This window comes from Lactuca sativa, chromosome 8 (assembly GCF_002870075.4).
Source record: "Lactuca sativa cultivar Salinas chromosome 8, Lsat_Salinas_v11, whole genome shotgun sequence".
Classification (NCBI taxonomy): Eukaryota; Viridiplantae; Streptophyta; class Magnoliopsida; order Asterales; family Asteraceae; genus Lactuca; species Lactuca sativa.
In genome coordinates this window covers 234,265,054-234,273,533 of record NC_056630.2, presented here as the reverse complement: position 1 = coordinate 234,273,533, position 8,480 = coordinate 234,265,054, and the positions used below count along the sequence as shown (strand labels likewise).

General features: G+C 33.7%; 1 long non-coding RNA gene across 3 annotated transcripts; it reads right to left on the bottom strand.

Moving 5' to 3' along the window:
- Positions 1-3,989: 3,989 nt before the first annotated feature.
- LOC111904134 (uncharacterized) lies at positions 3,990-8,258 on the bottom strand. Of its 3 annotated transcripts, XR_006185716.1 has the most exons (12): positions 7,799-8,258; positions 7,623-7,671; positions 7,469-7,540; positions 7,296-7,375; positions 7,055-7,206; positions 6,554-6,881; positions 5,689-6,460; positions 5,460-5,574; positions 4,873-4,949; positions 4,544-4,638; positions 4,358-4,451; positions 3,990-4,269 (listed from the first exon to the last, which is right to left on the bottom strand). It is a non-coding gene; the product is annotated as an uncharacterized LOC111904134 (long non-coding RNA). The 3 variants fall into 3 exon arrangements; XR_002854436.2 differs by having other exon boundaries at positions 3,990-4,451; XR_002854437.2 differs by having other exon boundaries at positions 3,990-4,451; positions 5,689-5,922.
- Between the last annotated feature and the right edge of the window lie 222 nt (positions 8,259-8,480).

The following is an 8,480-nucleotide window of genomic DNA, read 5'->3' as shown; positions in this document are numbered from 1 at the left end:
TCTCTTCGTTTTTTTCTTTTCTTTTCAAATTCTTCTTAGAAGAAAACCACACTATCTCTTTAATCCTCTTTCTAAAAATCTTATTTTCTACCTTCCCAATCTTATATTTTTCTGCCACCTCCTTCTCTAATGCTTCTTCAACTGAAATTAGATGCTCCTTCACCTCGTTATATTTATCTGCTTCTGTCAACTTCTTTTCAATAACTATTTTCTCTTATTCTTCTTCTTCCTCAAGCTTTCCCTTTTCCAACTCTTTTGATGTGTTAGATAATTTTTTGTCTACAAATATTTCTTGCATAGAGACATTATAAAACTCACACCAGCCCTTAGACAAAGGACCGTTGGTACCTAAAAAATTAATAGAATTATTATCATAAGGAAAATCATCATCATTCATTTTTAAATGAAACACTTCCTCATCAAACTCCATTGAAATTGTGCCGTTAAAAACATCTATTTTAGTTTTTTTAGTTTTCACGAATGGATTGCCTAAAATAATAGAGATTGTATCTGATATGTCCAAATTAACCATGTATAGAATATAAAAATCAGCGGGAAAGATCAAATCATTCACTTGGACTCGAACATCCTCCAATACACTTTTTGGGTGTACTATTGAGTGGTCAGCCAACTAGATAATAGTCCTAGTCTTTTTTAATGTTCCAAATTTTAATTTTTCAAAAATAGAAAAGGGAAGGACATTAACTGAAGCTTCTAGGTCAATCATGGATTTTTCAAAATCAATGTCACTCAATTTACAAGGAATCGATAAAAACCCCAGATCCTTACACTTTGGAGGTAAACCTTTTTGAAAAATAGCTAAAATGTTTTCACTAGCTTTTAATGTTTCGTTAGTTTTAAATTTTTTCTTTGAAACACATAATTCCTTTCAAAGTTGGCATAACGAGGGATGTGTTATTACATCTAAAAGTGGAAGATTTACCTCAACCTTATGAAATATTTCCTCTTCCTCTAACTTGCGCTTCGTACTCTTTAGACGTGATAGGAATGGTACTAGTGGCTTGTACTCCTTTAGATTTAGCTTGGATAGTCTTGGACTCTCTTTTTCTTCCAACTTTTTAGATTCTCTATCTCCCTAAACTACTTTAATGCGGTTTATGTCAGCCACATACTTTTCCATTCTAGCCAGCCTTTCTCCCAAAGACTGGTTTATTTATACTAGTAGAGAAACTTGAGAAAGCACAATTGTTTCAAAATTGGGGCTGGATTCCCTTTCATAAAAAAAGCAGCAGTCTGAATGGGTGTTAGTATAGGAGGAACAGTCTCATATTGAGGAGAAGGAGACACTGATCATGGAGAAATCACATTTTAGGTCAGTGGTTCAACAATTTGCACTATAGGTGGAGTTGATCCATATTGGATAACATCATTTGTAGATGGAGTGGATGAAGAAGTAAATGAGAATCGAATGTGTTTGTTTACTCTTGGAGGAGAGTTCATTGCCTGAACACAGTCTTCTCCTTTATCAGTAGGTAAATCATGTTCTTCATTATCAGTATCTTCTTCTTCATCAACCCCTTCATTATCTTTAGTGTCTTCTTCATTAAAATCGTTATCCTCATCATCATCATCTTCTTCAGAGTTAGAAGATTCAACAATATAGGGATCTGCAATCCATTATTGCATTCTCTGGGTGACATGCAACTCATTTTTAGAAGGAGCATAACTGATGATATTTGAGGAGAGAGCAGGAATTAGAATCGTGATCCCATGATTTTCAATATAGCCTTCCTCAAGAGCCAAAATCAATCCAAGCCAACGGGGTTAAGGAACATATATTGGCTTCTTGTTCCTAGTGATACAATCAATCACCTTATCAAGAAAAAGTTGAGAAAAATCCAATCTTTTGTTGCACACATTAGAATACAAAATTCTTTGCTTAAAGAGATTTAGTTGATACAAGCTTCTAGTTTTATGTCCAAGGCATTTGGCAATAACCACTGTTAAGTACTTCCATCCTACACCAAAACATTGGCATAGAGTGTAGTTGCGTGGACCATGAGAGGTGACATGAAGAGAAAATTTATACCCTAATCTTTCAAGCATAGACTTGCACTTTTCTTCCAAAGGAGTTTTAGAATAATTTTCTAATCAAGGAAAATGAAGAGCAGTTCGAAAATGTTCCATATCAATAGTACTATATTGACTATCTCTAATGGTTCTAGTAAAGGTTTGAGCATCAAAATCAACTGAGCATGAATAGTATAGCTCAGACACTTGTTTAGGGTAAAAGGGCTTTGGGAAGTCACAGAAGCCATATCGAAGAGGGCAACTTTTGACATAGTCGATGAAGTCTTCGCTGCCAGAGTTCACGAACTGTTTTGGAATGTCATCAGAGAATGCCACATTGTTTTCTTGAATGATGATGGGAAAATCAAGGGCATAGGGCCCTATGACGACGTTATTGATAGGAGCAAACTCATATAGAGGCTTAAATAGCCTGTAAAAGTGACCTAGGTTGGAGTTTTCCCAATTTATACAAAAAAAATTCTTCCCTTTTACGTAATCATGATTGAAGAGATCGGCGGCACAAAAATCACGTATCCCAAGATATTGATGGCCCTTTTAATCGTCATCTAAAAAAGTTATTGTTGAAATAAGGAAGCTATATCAACGAGACATAGCATCAACGACAATGATCATCAGTAGAAGCAATCAGTGTATCAGAGATGCAACTTGTAATCTAGTATGTTTGGTATGTCTCCTGATAGTGTGGTCTTAAACAAGCATTCACTGACATAGTGTTGCATGATTTCCTCAGTGTGTGGTGTCATACGCTGGCTCACTAATCACTTTTATTAGAAGATAATGGGAAGAGTGGTACGGTGCGTGTAATACATTCTGGTATGAAATGTACCCATCGGAAAATAATTTTTGAATTCTTAACAACCTTTGGCTTCATACGCTGAATCATAACATTCTAAAAAATAATACGTGGGGAGAATAGATTGATGTGTGTGATAAGCTTTGGTGTTATATCTTAACCATTGGCATGGATTTTTCAAGCTCTCATTAGCATATGGTACATTACACTTAATCATAAAGCTTTAAAGAAGAAAAAAAGGAGATAATGGATTGTTTCAATCACACTGAGGTGGAATCAGCGTGAATCATTAAGATGACAACCCATCAGCAAGGAGTGGTTTAATCCATGCATCACAAAGTGTGTCGCAGTCTAAAATCATAGATTCACCATCAATTCGTAATGGTACCATGTTGTACCTCAGTCTATGAGGTCACATACATGAATAACCCTTTGTCATTTAAGCATTAGACAAGTAACACTTACGCTGATGACTATTGTCACACCCCTGAACCAGGACGGCGGAAACGTCCGGGGGCGGATGACGTCATTATGTAGTATCATAACACTTGAATATGAATGAAACATAGCAACCAAATGGCATATGTTGAGATAACAAAGTTACATTGTTTAAATATTTTATATGTTCACAAATTACAAAAAAGTGAGTTAACAGTAATTAAATCCAAAATGTAGCAGATATCCAAGATCCATGCACTACTAGAAAAACAGCCTTTCACGACGCACAATGCGTGTCGTAAAACATTCAGACGATGGGCAAATGCGTGTCAAGGAAGGGCTTGTCATAACGAGAGACGACACGTTTTTGCGCATCGTCAATTTACGACGCACATTTATGACACGCATTTACGACAACAGTTATGACACGCAATGTGTATCAAGGAAGGCCATGTCATAAAGGAAGACGACACGGATTTGCGTGTCGTAACCGTACGTCACGCGTGTTTATGACACGAAATGCGTATCAAGGAAGCTTTTTATATAAAGAAAGACGACACACATTTTTGCATGTCATAATTTTAAATGTTTTTAAAATTATATATTTTTGATAGACTTACTAATTTTCAAATTAAATAACACACATTAAAAGTTTCATAATACAAAATAAAATACCATAAACAATAAAGATAATTCTTTGCATTAATATGTCAAATACAAATAATTATTCCAATAGTAAGTAAATGTTGCTAATATTGAATAATATCTATTATAGAAAACAAAACATTTACAACAATAAAAGAAACCCATGACTAAATATGTTTTGCTTGAATTATGTTATACTAATTCAATATGAACCTTTGGTTGATGAGAATGCTTTTGGCAAAAAGACTTCAGTCTTGGACAGGTCTTGCATTTCCTTTCTAAATAGGTGGCCCCTCCATCTCAGCTTCAAAGCTATGGATTTGAGATTCCAGCTCAGACACCTAACCAATAATAAGCATGGTCATATATAATGTCTAAATGAGGATCCACATATGTAAATAATAAAACAAAGGGGAGCCTTTAAAGTACTAATATAATGCTATAAAGATAGTAGTATAGTGTGCTGTTATGCCGTATTGTTCAACCAATCTCTAGTCTCTGACTTGGCTTTCTCCTTTGGATCCTACAAAATATCATCAACAAAGAAACTTCACTATACAGTGACTGAAGGTTATTTCCATGTATCATATGAAAAAAAAGCAAAGCAATAGATACCGTTTAGGGCTGTTGTCCTAGGCCTTCTTTGGAGAAAGCTTTTGTCTGGTTCCATTTCTCGCTCAATAAGCTTGGTGCTCATAAGGGGCACTAACCTACGTCAACACGTATCAGAAAGAAAAACCAGATGTCAACAAGGAAGTAGAAGCTAAAACCATATTAAATTTGAGATAGTGTGGCATCAATAATAGAAAGTGTAAGTGCCAACAGATAATGACCAATGGAAGATATCCTATGTATGTGAACCAGAGAACACAACAAGCAAGTAAGCAACTTGTTTTAATCTTGTCTTGCTGGACTATATCCATGTCTTAATCTGGTCTCTATACCTCTGAAGTTTCTTAATCTCCTTCTTCAAGTCGGCCTCAAACTTCTCCTTCTGATTGGCATTGTCAGTATCGTATACCTAAAATACGAATTTCAACATGCGAACATGAAATTTTAGCATTCAGATTACACAAAATCCAATAACGTCAATAATTTAAAGAAAATTAAAAATATTTACGCATGCCTTGTTCCATATGGAAGATCAAGAAAGTGCATAGCATAACAAACTTAGATCAGTTTCTTAAATCATATACAAAATATATTTTACATGAATTTTATAGAATAATTTATTAATCCAAAAAAAGTGATCTATGTATTATTTCTACGAGTAGTACAGTACAACATAGCAAAGTATACAATTTTTTTTTTTTACTAATTTGCCCCTTGTTACATAAAAGGAATATTCACAATTTCCAAAAAACGTATAAAATACCCACACGCATGTCCATATGCATGCCAAGGTGGAAGCATGCTTAAAAATCTGTCCCCGGGCCCCGCATGGACAATGTCCCACAAATTATTAACCTAAGAAGGTATAAAAACATAATCATATGTATCATTTGTAGTCTCATGAATTCAATGTATTTACCTTGATCAGCAACAAGACATCTACATGAATTGTCAGCGAAGAGTGCAACTTTTTCACATGGTTTGATTCCAATAACTCTTAAACCTTTAGAGAAATTCAAAATATCCTCCTCTACCTGCAAATAAGGTTCAAATTAAACTGATTAGTGTTTTTACTATTGAATTACATTTCATTTCCTGCCAGCTAAATGCGTGAAATTTTTTAATTTTTAAAGATTAAAAGGGAAGACCTAGTTGTATGTCATATTTGTAGGTGGGCCATGATGTGTACCCACCAATGCAACCCGATCACCAAATCTTTCTGCTGAAAATCTCCAAATATCAAGAATTTCTTCTTCTTCATCATTTCCACTTCCACCTTCCTCAGAAGTACAACTGTCCACCCTAGACAGGAGGTTAGCCGTGCTCAGGGACACACTCTTATCTTCTGTGTCATTTTCTTCTTGCACGTTCCTCGGTTTTTCCTGTAGTTGTAGTTATAAAAAATAATAATAATAATAATAATAATAATAATAATAATAATAATGTCATTTTAACAAGTATATAATAATGAGATTTCGATTTTGTGTCTTACAGTTAGTTTGGCGTTTTGAAGCTTGAGTTTCTCTGAGTTGTCAGTGAGTCGGCTATCTGACTCACAGGGAACTCCAATGGTAATTTTTAATTGCAGAAATAATTTTTTTTAAATATAAACATTGATTCTAAGATTGCTTAAGTATAAATTATTATTCTTTGTGTTAAAAAGCCGTGGGAAGCTCTGAAGGACTTCTATAAGCGGACAAATAGTTGCAGGGTTAACACAATATATTTCTTTCATTTTATTACTATATATTAATTGCAATATAGTCTTTGCGCTTTCCACTAACGAATTGTATTTTCATTTATTCCGTATTAAAGCATTGTGTAGTTTCATTTTTCTGTTATTGGGACATTGTAAATATGCAGTGCTTACTCAAAAGAGGCAGCAAGCCGAGTAAATCCACCAAAGGAGCACCACATTGACTACCAAAAAAGGAAAGACCAATGAAGATTGCAAAATATGTAAACATATCATATCATACTAATTACTAAACGTATAAAAGAAATGCAACTTACTGATTCAGAATAGCTGAAATCATACAGATCATCATCATGTGTCTAGTCATCCATACTCAATTTTCCAACAGTTTGGACATTGCATCACTCCCTTCACATTAAATGTAGACCCAATGCCAAAGAAAATAAAAACACAAACTTTTCACTTCCTGGCTTATTAAAAGCATCAATGGAGGCATCACGTTATTCACCTCTAGTGTTTCCATCACCTTTACAGAGTTGGCAAATCCCAGCATTTAATAAATGCCCTCTCACTCCATATTTTAGCAAGTTATTATTCAGAGACTGTTTTGCTATCTCTTCATATACCTCTATAGCTTTCTGAAATCTGTAATAACACATTTTCAGGGTATTATTACTCTTGATTTTAATCCCGTATTATATATATATATATATATATATATATATATATATATATATATATATATATATATATATATATATATATATATATATATATATATATATATATATATATATATATATATATATGAAACTTACTGTTCCAATTGAGCTAAAAATTGTGCGATTTTCTGCTTGCATTGGTTTGCAGAAGTTGTTACTTCTTCACCTTGAAAAATATCAGATGCTTTATTATAGTAAGAAATAGCTTGCTACCAATTTTGCTCCTGTTCATATAACTCAACAATTTCCTACAGAGTGAAACCAAATTATATAAAAACTAAATTAAAATTAAAAAATAAATAACTAGAAATAAATGATAATCCTATGATGTATGTACCTTGCAATATCTGGCAGCCATGCTGAGTCTTCCAATTTCCATGAAAATGCTTAATGCTTGCTCTAGGTTAGCTATGCACGCTGCAGACATTTAAGATAACAAGAAAAAGAAAACACTTTTTAAATATCCAGGAAAAATAATGGATTAAAAATCATTATCTTTTTAGTTTATACCCTTGGTGCTTGTTTTCTTGTATGAGTGAGCTGTATCAGCATAAGCACTAGCAGGTTCATTTTGCTATCCATCTAGAAAAAAAAAAAAAAACACAAAATCAAGATTATAATGGGGTTTAAAAACTGATGATAGAATTAACTATTAAGAACTTACTTTCAGATGACAGTCAGCCAGCTTAACATATACAGATCCAGCTTGGTCCCTTGAAAATATTATCAAGAAGTAATCTTTAAGAAAATTAAGGTTTAAAAGATTAAAATATATAAATGAAAGGTTTTTTTGTAGGAAAGAACGATATAAATGTTGCAGGATTAATATTTAATACTAACATGATTTGGCAAGCTTGTAAGAATTGGCCGCTTTTTCGTACAAATCACCAGCATATTTAAACTTGGACCCAAAGAAGCCCCAACCATTGAGCATCTTGTCAGCTTTCTTCTCAAATTCCCGACCTTTTTCTATTTGATCAGACATTCTCAGTAGATCCCTTTTGTTCTTTGCAAGATATTTCTCCCACTCTGTGAGTTTTCACATAGAAGAATAGAAAAAGAAGAAGATTTTAAGTGAAGAAAAAGAAATAGAAAAAAAGGAAACTGGTTTGGCCTTCCTCTTTTCTTTTTGCAAGTTTATACCTTGATCTTAGCTAGAACCAAACTAGAACTAACGATGAGGTAGTTTTGGGGAGCATAGAAATATCCTAGGAAGGAGGCAAGTTTACCACATCAATAGATTCAATCATAACACTTCCCGACCTAAAGACAGGTGAGGGGTCACACTCTGCAAGCAGAATATTACCCATGAGAAAATGCTAATATTAAAAAATTGAAATATAATAGATGAGGGATCGTTTACTTGGATATAACTAGCTCCAAAGAGGCCACCATTTCCTAGTTTGAATTGTGTCCTGTAATCACTACCCCGCATCAAGAAAGAATATTCACCGTAACAAAAATGGACATTTGCATCAAAACAAATTAAAGTGTATTTGAATTTTCAAGGTACAATGTCATG